The sequence below is a fragment of the Pelophylax lessonae genome (assembly GCF_965119305.1).
Source record: "Pelophylax lessonae genome assembly, chromosome: 4".
NCBI lineage: Eukaryota > Metazoa > Chordata > Amphibia > Anura > Ranidae > Pelophylax > Pelophylax lessonae.
The window spans coordinates 170,676,411-170,692,038 of NC_138771.1; the positions used below are offsets into that span (position 1 = coordinate 170,676,411).

The 15,628-nt window shown below is 45.3% G+C and overlaps 1 pseudogene across 1 annotated transcript; it reads left to right on the plus strand.

The window, feature by feature from the left end:
- Nucleotides 1-877: 877 nt before the first annotated feature.
- Nucleotides 878-1,836, plus strand: LOC309553918 (annotated as a pseudogene). The gene has a single exon. The product of its transcript is annotated as an uncharacterized misc_RNA (transcript).
- Nucleotides 1,837-15,628: the final 13,792 nt, after the last annotated feature.

A 15,628-nucleotide genomic window follows, 5' to 3' on the forward strand; every position in this document is an offset into this window, starting at 1 on the left:
TCCCTCTCCTGTCCTCGTCTGCCTTGTAGCAGCTCTCTGCTGCCACCCGGTGGTTCCCAGACTTGACAGCTTCTTCCTTTCAAGCTCGTCTGTTCTCTGCTGCCACCTGCTGGTGCTGTCTTTTCTGTACAGGTAAGCAGTATCTTTTTATAAAAAAAAAAAAAAAAGGAAAAAAAAAAGAGATGGAGCTAGAGAAAAGTGTCTTTTTATTTTTCTTATCTCTGTGTATTTAACATATTTCATCTATATGTTATTAAATTAGAGAAAGTTAGGGTGAGGGGAAACGGAGGAAATAGGCTTATCTTACGTTCCTCTTTTTTAGCATGAGCTCGCCACAACCACAGAGGGCACGAAGATCGTCAGAAAGGTAGGAGGGGGCTAGGGAGGGACTAGACGGTGAAAAGAGTGCATACACCATATTTAAAGGGAGTTTGTCTTTTAGGAGCAAGAGCCCTAAAAAGAAGCATTCACATAAGGAAAAGACCTGCCAACGATCTGGTTCACCTCAACCTGAACCACGCTCTAGCCAGGTGCCTCAATCTCCGAGCAGGTCGCACGCTAGTAAATCTCCAGCCATAGAGCCAAGGAGGTCCAAAGGTCGACCTGCGGAGGGCTTATGTTGGGCCTGTACGGCTCCTACTGCTCCCGGAAAACTCCTGTGTGCCGAGTGCATTAAAGATGTGGCCACAGACAAGGAGGCAGAAGCAAACAAGATTAAAGAATATATCCATGAAGCCGTGGCAGATAGCATACACTTGGTGGCTAGTACAAGTACGCCTAGAAGCAGGCCTAAAACAGGAAGTAACCCAGAGTACAGAAAGGGATCACGCCAGTGCTGGAAATTTCCTCAGGAACATCTTCGGAATCAGAGGATCTAGAGGAACATATGTTCGATTTTCAGTTCATAAAACCATATGTCACGGCTGTAAAGGAAGCCATAGAATGAGAGCAAGACTCCCAGCCACCAGAAAAAGTAAGGAGATATTTCCCGACCCTGAAGAAGCAGGGAGCGGCTTTTCCATTCATGACAGAAGTACGAGAATTGTTGGAAGAAGAATGGGGGAAACCAGAGAAGAAAACGAACACCCAGAATCGTTTTTCTAAGTTATACCCTTTTAAGACCGTGGATGCCGAGTTTTGGGAATCTCCGCCAGGGGTAGACGCAGCCCTACAGCATTTGGCAAGGCAGGTGTTTCTTCCTTTAGAGGACTCCGCAACCTTGAGGGACACAATGGATTGACGGGCGGATGCTGATCTTGAAAAGATCTACTCGGTTGCTGGTATGGCCTGCCACCCGAGCATAGCATTGGCCTCCATCTCCAGAGCCGTTAAGGTCTGGGTCACGAACGTGGAGACCACACTTAACTCAGGAGTAGAGAGAGCCAGGATTGTTACAGCCTTGGAAGAATTAAATCTGACAGCAGCCTTCCTGGCGGAGGCCTCCACAGACCTTGTAAAGCTGTTAGGGAGGCTTATGGTGCACTCGTGACAGCAAAGAGAGCCCTCTGGCTACGGCACTGGGCGGCTGACAGTGCATCAAAACAGGCACTTTGCAATATTCCGTTTAACGGTAAGATACTTTTTGGAAAGACCTTAGAGGAAGCAATTAAGCGTGTAACGGGAGGTAAGACTGGACTCTTATCACAGAGAGCAAAGAAGAGACAACCATCCTTCCGTCCAGGACAGACCGATTTCAGAAGAGCGCGGGAAGCAAGATCATATAGGCCTGGTAGAGAATATGCAAGGGGGGAATGGAGAGGAACGCAGAGCTCCTTTTTGAGGGGTGTAAAGTCATGAGCAGCGCAAACGGCGAAGAAGGCCAAAAAGTCTTTTTGACGGTGCATCTGTCCGACCCTCCAGGTGGGGGCCAGGCTGACAGCCTTTTGGAGGGTATGGACAGACGAAGTCAAGGGCCAATGGGTCCAAAGTATGATAAAGACGGGCTACAAGATAGTCTTTCGGCAAAAACCACTGAACATATTTGTCCAGACAAGATGGCCACAGGACCGGAAGAAGCAAGAATTTTTAATAGGATACGTAGAAGAATTGTGTCAGAAACAGACAATCATACCGGTCCCGCCATAACAGCAGGGAAGAGGTGTTTATTCCCCAATATTCTTGGTTCCCAAGGCATCAGGAGACCTCAGGCCAGTCCTGAACCTGAGATCACTAAACCTATTCATCGAACCTCAGGGATTCAGGATGGAATCCATATATACGATTATATCAGTGATACAGGCAGACGATTGGATGATATCAATCGATCTCGCAGATGCATATCTGCACATTCCAATCAACAAACACCACCAGAGGTATCTGAGGTTCACTTTGGGAGAAGACCATTATCAATTCAGATGCTTGCCTTTCAGAAACAGCACAGCTCCCAGGGTCTTCTCCAAGGTTCTGTTAGCCACCATTGCAAACATTCGTCTAAAAGGGATAAGGATCTACAATTACTTTGACGACATTCTGGTGGTGAGCCTCCGTGGGCGAACATATGCGATGTTCGGTCCGCCTCCTATACATCATCATTGAGGCATACTTTGACCCTGAACCTCACAGTCAGCAGACACATTCCAGGCCAATCAGCATACCTCCCTCCCTCACCCTCCCACCTCCTATAAATAAGCAAGGGCAGCATCCATCTTAGATCATTTCTGAAGCAGTGTGTTAGTGAGAGCAGGGAGAGTGCTGCTGCTGTTAATAGCTATTGACAGTTGTTAGTCAGTGTTCCCGGTCTTGTTAGTCAGTGTTCTTGGTACACTCCTGCTGTAAGGACAGCACCCCAAAAAGCCCTTCTTAGGGCTGGTATTTGAGTTTTTTTTTTTTGGATATATATATATATATATATATATATATATATCTATTGTCCCCAAAAAGCCCTTTTTAGGGCTGGTATTTGTGTAATTTTTTTGATATATATATATATATATATATATATATATATATATATATTGTCCCCAAAAGCCCTTTTTAGGGCTGGTATTTGAGTATTTTTTTTTTCTATATATTTATCAGGCATTTTTGGAGGCAGGCATGACTTTTTTGGGAATAGTGTCGGGGGGGGGGGTCTAAAAAGTGTACCTGTGAAGTTTCAGCTCTGTAGCATGCCCAGAACCAGAAAAAAAAGATCATATAGGTGTAAAAGGAGGGTTCCCACCATCCCTGCTCTACTGAAAAATTATCTTTTTTTCTGGTTCTGGACATGCTACAGAGCTGAAACTTCACAGGTACACTTTTTAGACCCCCCAGACACTAAATCACACAAGAAAAATTCTTAAAAATTGTCATTTTTGATAGAGAGCCAATTATTGAAAAAATTAAAAAAAATAAATAAAAAAAATTGGATTTATTGTCTGGGGGGTCTAAAAAGTGTACCTGTGAAGTTTCAGCTCTGTAGCATGTCCAGAACCAGAAAAAAATAGAATTAGGGTTAGGGCTAGGGTTAGGGCTAGGGTTAGGGTCAGGGCTAAGGTTAGGGTTATTTTTAGTGCTTAGGGTTAGAGGGTTAGGGTTAGAGGGGAAGGGGTAGGGTTACTAACTCTAACCCTAAGTATCTCACCGTAACCCTAACCCTATCCCTTAACACTAAACCTAACCCTAACCCACTAACCATAACCCTAACCCTCTAACCTTAACCCTAACCCTCTAAGCCTAGCCATAAAAATAACCCTAACCCTAAACCTAACCCTAGTCCTAACCCTAATCCTAACCCTAACCCTCTAACCTTAAACTTAACCCCCTAACCCTAGCCCTAACCCTAACCCTAGCCCTAACCCTAGCCCTAACCCTAATTCGTAATTTTTTTCTGGTTCTGGACATGCTACAGAGCTGAAACTTCACAGGTACACCTTTTAGACCCCCCAGACACTAAATCCAAAGAATTTTTTTTTTCTTTATTATTTTTTTTTTTAAATTTTATCAATAATTGGCTCTCTATCAAAAATGACAATTTTTAAGAACCTTTTTTGTGTGATTTGGTGTCTGGGGGGTCTAAAAAGTGTACCTGTGAAGTTTCAGCTCTGTAGCATGTCCAGAACCAGAAAAAAAAATAGAATTAGGGTTAGGGCTAGGGTTAGGGTTAGGGTTATTTTTAGTGCTTAGGGTTAGGGTTAGAGGCATAGGGGTAGGGTTACTAACTCTAACCCTAAGTATCTCACCATAACCCTAACCCTATCCCCTAACACTAAACCTAACCTTAACCCTAACCCTTAAAGCCTAGTTCCTGTCCCATTTTGGTCGGTTGTGGTCTGTTTGCGGATGTTTGTTAAACGGGGAGTTTGGTCTGTCACTGTGAAGCGGGCGTAACCCTTACACTACCTGATCGATACAACATCATACCTGATCGTATACACACACTGGATGTTTTAAAGCATGTTATTCCAAACAATTTAGGAATGTTAGGTGATTTATGCCCTTTATGGATTAAAACCCGACTCTGCGTCAACTACGTAATTTTCCATGGGAGTTTTGCCATGGATCCCCCTCCGGCATGCCACAGTCCAGGCGTTAGTCCCCTTGAAACAACTTTTCCATCACTATTGTGGCCAGAAAGAGTCCCTGTGGGTTTTAAAATTCGCCTGCCTATTGAAGTCTATGGCGGTTCGCAATGTTCGCCGGTTCGCGGACATCGGCAAATAAATTTTATGTTCGCGACATCACTAGTGGTAGCCCAATCAATTACAGAATTAACGCGACATCGCGATCAAGTGTTACAGATTCTGGCCAATTTTGGTTGGCTGGTGAATGCTCAAAAGAGTCAATTAATACCATCTCGAAGAATGGAGTACCTGGGTCTAATATTCGATACACAAAAGGGACGGATCTTCTTACCCAATCGCAAGGTGGCCGAACTGATGGCTTGTATCGACAGCATAATGAGTGCTCCTGCACTATCAGCAAGAGACTGCATGACACTTCTAGGAATGTTTACGGCAGCGACCCCAGCAGTACCTTGGGCAAAATTCCATGCAAGAGCTTTTCAGACGTCATTCCTTTGTCAGTGGGATGGCACATCCTTACATCAGAGGATCAGGTTGCCAATTCGAATCCGCCAGAACCTAGCATGGTGGAGTTCACCAGATAGCCTGTTGCGTGGCATGCCCCTCAGCCCAGGGGAGTGGATAACAATAACTTCGGATGCCAGTCTCCGGGGCCGGGGGGCCCACTGCCTCGGCAGGCAGATTCAGGGCAGATGGCAAGCAATCGAGACAAGACACTCCAATCTCCTGGAGTTGCAAGCAGCCTTCCTAGCCCTGCGTGCTTTCGAAGACTTGATTCAAGGAGCCCAAGTCCAACTAAGGTTGGACAATCAAACGGCAGTCTCTTACATAGCCCGACAATTAGGAACAAAAAGCCTCTCTTTATTGCAATTGACAACCAGGATTTTTGTCTGGGCCGAGACACGCCTGGAGGCCCTAACAGTGACCTACATTCCAGGCAGACAGAACATCCTTGCAGATCAGCTGAGTCGGAATTTCCCCACCAGCAGCGAGTGGGTGGTCAACAGAGGCTACCTGGAACCAATTTTCTCCGAATGGGGAACACCCTCCGTGGATCTAATGGCAACATCAGAGAATGCACAGCTGCCAAAATTTGTAACAAGGTTCAAGAACCACAAAGCGATAGCACAAGATGCATTCTCAATTCCATGGACGTTCCCAGTAGTATACATCTTCCCTCCGTTTCCACTCATTTTGAAGACATTATTGAAAATCGCAAAAGACAGGACACATGCCATCCTCATACTACCCTTCTGGACTCGAAGACCCTGGTTTCCATTGCTATTACAGATGGTGGCAGCCCCGCCAATAGCTCTGCCCCTGAATAAAGACCTATTGAAACAGGGACAGTGGACACATCAGAATCCAGGGAGGCTGCAACTAGCGGCTTGGCTCTTGAATCGGCCAGATTGCGGTCGCAGGGACTCTCGGAGGAAGTAATCACCACATTATTGAGGGCAAGGAAGGCATCTACAAATTCTACATATACAAGAGTGTGGGAGAAATTTGTAACCTTTGCTACAGAACAGGGCTTCTCCCTGTCCACGCCAGAGATCAAGAATGTACTAAGCTTCTTGCAAACAGCCCTAGAAGTGGGCTTGGCCTACAATACAATAAAAGTACAAGTGTCTGCATTATCATCCTTCACAGGTCACAGGTGGGCGGAAGAACCCCTAATAAGACAATTCCTCAAAGCGACAATGAGAATACGGCCCCTGCGAAAGAACCTCTTCCCAACTTGGGACTTGGGCATAGTGCTAAAAGCCCTGCTCCAACCTCCGTTCGTCCCCACCGAGACATGCCCCTTGTGGTTCTTAACATCAAAGATAGCCTTCCTTACAGCTATCACATCAGCCATAAGGGTTTCTGAACCAGCAGCCTTTTCTTGCAGACAGCCATTTTGTCTTGTTCTAGCAGACAAAGTTATCCTGCGGCCCTCACCGGCCTTAATATCTAAGGTAGTCTCGGAGTTCCACTTAAATTGGGAATCGATCCTACCAAGTTTCACACAACCACCAGAACAGACAGATGAGCTAGACCTGAGGCCACTAGATATGGTCAGCTTATTTGCGACGTACCTTACATAGTTACATAGTTAGTGAGGTTGAAAAAAGACACCAGTCCATCCAGTTCAACCTATGATGTGTGTGTGTTTGCTGCTAACAGTACATTGTATACCCCTGTATGTTGTGGTCTTTAAGGTGCCCATCTAATAGTTTTTTGAAACTATCAATGCTCCCTGCTGATACCACTGCTTGTGGAAGAGAATTCCACATCCTTACTGCTTACAGTGAAGAACCCCCTGCGTATTTTAAGGTTAAACCGCCTTTCCTCTAGTCTTAGTGAGTGGCCACGTGTCTTATTGTATTTCCTTTCTCTGAATAGGTTTTTCCATATGCTAGGGTTGCTAGTACAATATTTGTACATTGATATCATATCCCCCCTCAATCATCTCTTCTCCAGAGAGAATAGGTTCAGTGCTTGTAGTCTTTCCTCATAGCTGATGTCCTCCATTCCCCTAATTATTTTTGTTGCCCTTCTCTGGACTTTCTCCAGTTCCAGCACATCCTTCCTGAGGACAGGTGCCCAGAAATGGACAGCATACTCCAGATGTGGCCGGACCAGAGTCTTGTAGAGTGGGAGAATAATCTCTTTATTTCTGGAGTGAATCCCCTTTTTTATACATCCCAGTATTCTGTTGGCTTTGCTTGCAGCGGCTTGGCATTGCATGCCACTGCCAAGCCTGTTGTCTACCAGTACCCCCAGGTCCTTTTCCATCCTAGACTCACCCAGAGGTTCCCCCCCTAGTGAGTAGCTTGCTTTCTGGTTTCTGGCACCCAGGTGCATTACTTTACATTTTTAAACATGAAACCTCATCTGCCATGTAGTTGCCCACCCCATTATTTTGTTCAGGTCCGCTTGTAAGGTTTCCACATCCTGCCCAGAAGATATTGGCATGCTTAGTTTAGTATCATCCGCAAATACTGAGATTTTACTCGATATCCCCTCCTCTAGATCATTTATGAATGAATTAAACAGGATTGGCCCCAGGACAGAACCTTTTCACACCCGCCCAATCTGAGTACTCCCCATTAATCCCCATTAATCACCTACAACGCACCCAGCAAATACGAAAGTCAGATGGCCTATTTATTCTGCCAGCAGGTCCTAGAAGAGGGGAATCTGCATCAGCAAGACTCATATCGACTTGGATTACCAGGACAATTAACCTGGCATACAAGCAACAGGGCCTAGCTCCTCCACAAATATTACGTGCTCACTCAACTAGAGGTGTGGCGACCTAATGGGCAGCACTCGCCAAAGTGTCAGGGGAGGAAATATGCAAGACAGCCAGCTGGAGCTCCTGCGGGACCTTCGCCAGACTATAACTTGAATGTGATGTCAACCAATACAACAAGATTTGAAACGGCAGTAGTCACGGCACCTTTACAGACTAAATAAAGTCTATTCATAGAGCATTAAAACGGACTGTTCTTTTATGTCATTATCCCCCCCTACATAGCTAGGTAAATCCCAGGTGTGCTGACGTGGGGCTGGCCAGGAAAATTGGAAATTGTTACCAATACTTACCGTAATTTTCCTTTCCTGGCCAGTCCTCACGTCAGCACAACCTTGGAACCCTTCCTAAGTGGCCTGTCGCCGCTAAATACAGAACAAGAGGGAATGGGAGGGCCCTCTCTTACAAGCTAGGATAAGGGTGGTCCTGAGGGTTCGCAGGAGGAGCAAACCCAGGTGTGCTGACGTGAGGACTGACCAGGAAAGGAATATTACGGTAAGTATTGGTAACATTTTTCCATTATAATGAACCCGTATCCAGAAAGGGGTCTCTACAATGGCAGGGAAATAAAGTGGAGTTACAACCTTTTTTTCAATCTGTAAAAGTAGAAAAAAAAAAAAAAAACAGCTGTTGCTGTAATATTCACATTCCAATACAAAATGCCTCCTAAGTTCTTCTCCTCAACCATAAGATTTCACCAGTCTTCTGGTTTTAATAACAACCACATCATTCAACCCACATTATGTCTGCCCAGGCTTTAATGGACATGCAGCCTGGAGGGACATCATCATGCAGTCCAGGCTTACAATACTCTCAGCCTGAGTGGCAATCACACATCAGTACATGAGCACTGATTGATCCAGGAGGAAGATTTTCCAACCACTGCTGCTAAGGGAGAACATAAAGGACCCTTGACATCACAGGACCAGCCTGAAGATTTAAAGTTATATTGGCGTTTATTTGTTTGTTTGTTTCTGGGGGGGATTCAGTAAAGTAGTGTAAGGGAAGGGAGTAAAGGGGAGGCTACACTTTAACTTTAATTGAAACATACTCTTTTCCCCATTGAGACTATTTGATGCTTTCAAACATTAACCATTATGCTGAACCCTGCAATCTGACCCTGCCTGTCACTTAGGAGATCCGCCCACTTGTGTTTACACAAGCAGGCGGATCTCCACACTCGATCCCCGACGATCGGGGAAGAGCGGCGGCGACCGCCGCAGCTCCTCCCCTGGCCCGACTCCCGATGTGACTGAATACAGCGGGAGCGAGCCTTTGGCGCCGCGCGCGCCGCCGAGAGAGGGGAATGTCTGGTGACGTAGGACTATGTCGCCAGACGTTATTGAGCCACTTTGCCGCAGCAGAGCTCTAGTGAGCAGCGGCAAAGTGGTTAAGCCCCGGTTCACACTTATGCGATGCGGGAAGGCTGCGAATCCGCAGCCTGTTCCCGCATCGCAAACGCACCCCCGGCAGTTCACACTGCCATATGCGATACGCTGGGGGTGTCAATGTAATCTTAACGACACCCCCAGTTTGATCGCATATCGCAGTGCGATCTTGCAGTTCGCACAGGATCAGATCGCACAAGTGTGAACCGCTGTGCGATCCGATCCTGATGCGGCTGCAAAAAAGGGTCCTGTGCGTGTTTGCTGCGGGTGCGGTGCGAATTTAGCCATACAAAGTGTATGGCTAAACTCGCACCGCACAGCCGATCGCATGTAATGAAGGAGCAGTGCGCTCCGACATTACATGCGAACGCCGCAGCCGCACAAATGTGAACCGGCTCTAAAGGTTCAAATACCAAATTTGGTATAACACCATATGTTTCACAAAGTTAAGCAGTATACCAAATTGTGGTATTAGATTCAGTGACCTTAACTCCCAGAGATCCCTGAATGCTTAAACTGCTCCCTGTCATGGAATCATCCTAGCTTATACTTTATCTAGTTTTAAAACCTTGTTATAGTAAGCATGGAGCAGACAAACTAAATAGACAACAATAAACTAAATCAAACACAGACACATATCCTTGCTTGGATTTATTGTAAATAAGTATTTGTAATTAAAAGTAATTATCATTATTAGTAATCATACAATGTACATACCAACTTTAGACCACAATAATAATTTTCAGCGTATTGAGTGTGCAATGAAGGTATGTTCTATGTACAAATAAACGTATTGAATAATTAAACTGTAATGACCAGGGAAATAATTGGAGCCTATATAGCAGCTGTGATATTGTACAGTAGCACATCTCATAAATTGCCTTAGTTCTAGGACACAGTAACACAATTAGTATACAACTACTAACAGGCAAGTTACTAACTGTAAGTGATGACAGTTTTTTTAATGAAATAGAAAAATCTGCTTCATTTTTTCACTTTCCATTTTCACTCTAATTTGCATGGATATCATATATTAATGATAGTAACACCTTAGCAACAGTCATCTGATGTTTTTTATGTCGAGAACAGATGCACTGGAATATGTGAGATTGCATTGTGCCTACATTTTTTACAATTATTTATTAATAAGTTAACACATTTATTTAAACAGACAATTTGTAGCATCCTATAAACTCATGATTGGGTGCGAAGTTCAGGTCTACCATGAGTTTGAGGTGGATCCTGCCTGTTCATGGTCCTGGTTAACTAATGCAAGATTTTGCCAGTGCTATGTACCTAAAATATACTGCAAGGGCCTTTGAACTTAGATCAGCTTGCTTAGAAAATCCAATAATGGGGAGTTATGTGGCACCCCCCTTACTATAAAAGTATGATCACAGAGCAGCCATAGGGGTTGAGTTACTAAAATTGGAGAGAGCAAAATCAGATGCAGCTTTGCATAGAAACCAATCAGCTTCTTTTTTTTTGTCACAGCTTAATTGAACAAGCCTAAGTTAGAAGCTGTCCAGCTACCATGCACAGCTGCATCAGATTTTGCACTCTCCAGTGCTTGGATGACTACCCGCTTCTGGACTTTATCCCGGCTGTTCCTAATTTCTCTCCTCACTCCTGCTGTGCGTTGTTGTCCTAATAAACTGCTTTATTTTACTTGCATCTTTGTGTGGTCTGGTTTCCTGGTACCCTGAAAGTACACAAGGGTCATGAATCCTGACGATACAGTTGCTCCTATGCTCCCCATGCTGGTTACCCGGCTCGATCAACAAGAGCACCTTTTGGGTCACTTCGCTCATTTTTTTTTTAGATGGTTCCTCAGGCTTTTCTCTCTGACAGGTCCAAGGTGGGCTTCCTAATCTAGTTGCTCTCGGACAAGGCCTTGGCCTGGTTGAATACCTCTATGGGAAAACGATAATCCTGTGATACTCGATTACCCGAGTTTTGTTGCCTCCTTTCATAGAGTATTCAATGTGCCTGCTCGCTCTGCCCCTGATGCTAAGCTGCTCCTGTCTATTCAACAGGATATACGAACCGTTGCAGAGTATGTCATCGCATTTCGTTCCCTGGCAGCAGAGGTGGGCTGGAATAATGAGGCTCTGGTGGCTGTCTTCTCTCATGGTCTCTCCGATGCATTGAAGGACGAGATTATGGCCAAGGATCTCCCTGACAAGCTCGAGGCTCTCATATTTTTTCTGATTTTGATCGATACCAGGCTCAGGGAGAGACCATCGTTTAAGGAACGCTTGCAGAGACCTCCTACCAGATTGGTTCCCCACCCATTCCTCCCTCACCTCCCATGCCTCCTGGGGATGGTGCATCTGGCTGTAAACAAATGCAGGGAGGACTAGTACCTGTATTGCGGCCTTGGTGGGCATTTCCTGAAATATTGTCCTACCCGTCCGGGAAACGCTCGCACCTAAGGTCCTGTTGGGGGCAGATCTTAGGTGGAATTTCCTCGTCCCCGTTTTCCCACAAAGATAAACCACTAACCACAGTTGTCCTCTCCTGGTCTGCAGGTTCGGTGGTTACTCAGGCGTTGGTAGACTCCGGTGCTGGCAGTTACTTTATTGACAGTACGTTTGCTGCTGCAAATTCCATACCCTTGCAGCCTTGTGTTTCCCTACTAGTCATCGAGGTGATTGATGGCAGAACCCTGCAACTGGCACAGGTTACCCATGAGACTGTGCCGGTTGACATGGCGATAGGGGCTGTTCACAGGGAGTCAACCTGTTTCCAGGTTATATTGTCACCACACTACTCTGTTGTTTTGGGGTACCCTTGGCTTCAGAAACACAATCCGACCTTAGATTGGCAGTCAGTCAAGATCTTCCCTTGGTCTCCACAGTGTGGCACTGTTTGTATCCATGGTACTTTGTGCCTCCACAGATTCAGTGTTGCCTACTGAATATCATGAGTATCAAGATGTATTTGACAAGGTGCACGCTGGTACTCTTCCTCCTCATTGTCCGTATGATTGTGTCATAGATTTGCAACCTGGTGCCATTCCCCCTTGTGGCAGGGTTTATCCTCTCTCGGTTGCAGAGAATAAGGCCATGGAGGAGTACATGGTGGATGCGCTTGCCCGGGGGCGCATTCACAAGTCCACTTCTCCAGCAGGTGCCGGTTTTTTCTTTGTAAAGGAAAAGGAGGGTGAGTTGAGACCTTGCATTAATTATAGGGGCTCAATCGCATTGTTCGACCGCCTCAAGCTTGACCTAAGGGCGTATAACCTCGTAAGGATCAAGGAGGGTGATGAGTAGAAGACCGCGTTTAATACCAGAACCGGTCATTACGAATATCTAGTGGTGCCCTTTGGCTTGTGCAATGCGCCCGCTGTCTTCCAGGATTTCATCAATGATGTCTTTCGTGATATGTTGCAGCAATGCATGGTAGTCTATTTGGACAACATTTTGATTTACTCGGCCTCCATTAATTCACACTACATGGATGTCAGACGAGTGCTGCAATGGTTGCCTGAGAATGGGCTTTTCTCTAAGCTTAAGAAATGTGAATTCCATTCTGCTGAAGAGTTCTCTATGGACCCTCTAAGGTTTCAGCTGTTTTGGTTTGTGCCCAGAACAAATCTCCGCAGCACCTTCCCTTGGGCCTTCTGCATCCCATTCCCAATGGGGAGTGTCCCTGGTCTCACCTGGCCATGAATTTTCTTGTGGAACTTCCTACGTCTCAAGGTTACACAGTAATCCTCATGGTTGTCGACCGGTTCCCCAAAGTGTGCCACTGTGTTCTGTTTAGGCAGCAGCCTACCACTCAGGAGCTTGCCTCAGTGTTTGCCAGGGAGGATTTTTGCTTACACGGCTTGACTAAGGAGATTGTCTCAAACTGTGGGAGCCAGTTTGTCTCCAAGTTCTGGCACGCCTTTTGCTCCCAGTTGGGTATTCGACTCTCCTTCTCCTCGGCCTACCATCCACAGTCCAATGGTGCTGCTGAGCGTTCCAACTAAGCTCTGGGGCAATTTCTCCACTGCTATATCTCTGACCATCAGGACAATTGGGTTGATCTACTACCTGGGCAGAGTTTGCTAGGAACTCTGCCATCAACTCATCTTCCGAAATGTCTCCATTAATGGCCAATTATGGGTTCCAACCCATTGTGTTGTCTGAGTCGTTCTCGCCACAGGATATTCTGGCTGTGGACGATCATCTTCCTGCCCTCCATTTCGCTTGGGTGCAGATCCAAGAGTCTTTAGGGGTCGCTGCACAGCGTCAGAAGTTCCAGGCAGACTGAAGATGTTTATATGCTCCTTCGTACCAGGTCAGGGAGAGGGTGTGGTTGTCGGCCCATAATCTCATCCTCAGGATGCCCACTCTTAAACTGGCACCCCATTTTGTTGGGCCTTTTCGCATATTCCGTAACGTGAACCCGGTGGCCTATGCCCTTGATCTTCCTCCTGGCATGCGTATCTCCAATGTCTTTCACGTGTCACTTTTGAAGCCACTGGTTTGCAATTGCTTTACTTCTTCACTTCCTTGCCCTCATCCATTCATGTCTGCAATCATGAGGAGTATGAGGTTAGCAGCATCTTGTATTCTCGTCTGTTCCGAGGTCAGGTTCAATACCTAGTGCACTGGAAGGGTTATGGTCCTGAGGAGCGTTCCTGGGTTCTCTCTACTTATGTTAATGCTCCCGCCCTTCTCCGTGCTTTCCACACTCGCTTTCCTCAGAAAGCATTTTTTGCTCCGCAGAGGAGGGGCCGTTGAGGGGGGGGGTACTGTCAAGGTCTTACCTTGCCTTCCTGTTGGCAGCAATCTGAATGCTGTCTCCTATAAAATATGTTTGAATCATCACTTGCCTGCTGGCTGGGCATTGCTCAGTGATGATGTTGCACCTGGCTATATTTATCACCTGAGGGCTTGCAGTCTTTGCCCTTATTTTTTTGCTTCTAGGTGCATCACTGCTAGCAGTCTTCTGTTCTCCGTGTTTCTCAGTGCATGACCTGGCTTGACTGACAACTTTCCTGGCTCTCGATTCCACATTGGCAGATGACCCTGCATCTGCAAACGATCAGGCATTGGCAGACTACCCGCTTCTAGACTCGATTCCGGCTTGGATGACTAACCGCTTCTGGACTTGACCCCAGCTGTTCCTAATTTCTTTCCTCACTCTTGCGGTGCATTTATTGTTGTTGCCCTAATAAACTGTTTTATTTTACTTGCATCTTCGTGTGGTCTGGTTTCCTGGCAGCCTGACAGATGCTTGCTGGGGCCCAAGAAAAGGGAAGGAAGCCAATGTGTGCCCACTCATGTTGTACCAGACCAGGTGACTTAACTTTAAAATCATCTCTGTCCCAATGTTGAGAGGTTCTCTTCCCCACCTTTGGTACCTCAAGAAGGATGTGAAGGTTCTGTGGAGGGGCTTATTGTGAAGTCTAAGTCAATACTAAGGGGGTACCAAGATAATAGCCCCCCATGTGAATGAGTACAGGGGTACACGATGACCCATCGACCATTGATGTTTGCATGCTACACTACTTTAATCAAATGAGCTAAACAAACAAAACACTGTGAATTTACGTTAGCCAGCAAATAACTTTTCCTGGAAGCACCATTACATTAATAAACGAAAAGCCTAAACACAAAATTTATGAGGACTTTAAAGAGTATGTAAACCAATTCATATCCCTATATGTGCCTGCTGTACCCTAGTGTTCCTGCTAGTCCCTCTGCTTTCCTATTAAAAACTGACCACACCAAATCAGGAGAGCACAGTGTGGCCAGTTCTCTATCTCCCGCTATGCTGGGAACTCAGCCTGCTCTCCTCCAATGATCAGACCTGTCCTGACATGCCCCCCCCCCTCCCCCTGCACAGCCTTTAATTGGGAACATCAGTATGCTGCTGTTTTTCTCCCCCAGCTCTTATGTAGCTGGGAACAGAGGATATGTGATCATTTATAAAAGGGGAAAATAAGGTATTTATAATGCTTTTTTATATTTATACACAAATGTTTTACCTTACATTTCTATTTTAAACTGAATGGGTTGTTTTACAAGGTGATCATTTAAATTTACTTTAAATTGGCTCCAAAAAATGGAAAACATCATATACACCAAAAATGTATACAAATTTGTCATAATTATTTTATGCTGTATAATAGATAGCATATCAATAAAATATATGTCATGGTTTAAAAAATACATGCATTGTATATATAAACTACTCTTATGGTTTAATGGCCCAATTTACAGTACATCAATGCTTTTTGTGGTTACACCGCTTCTTCAGTACTGGGTTATACATGAAATATTTTGATTTACAAAAGTTGAGTCTACCTATGAACCAAACAATATGCTCATAGTAATAATGTGTAAATATACATAAAAGTACAGACACATACTATATTATCAAAAGTATTGGGACATCTGCCTTTATACGTACATGAACTTTAATGTCATCCCAGTCTTAGTCTG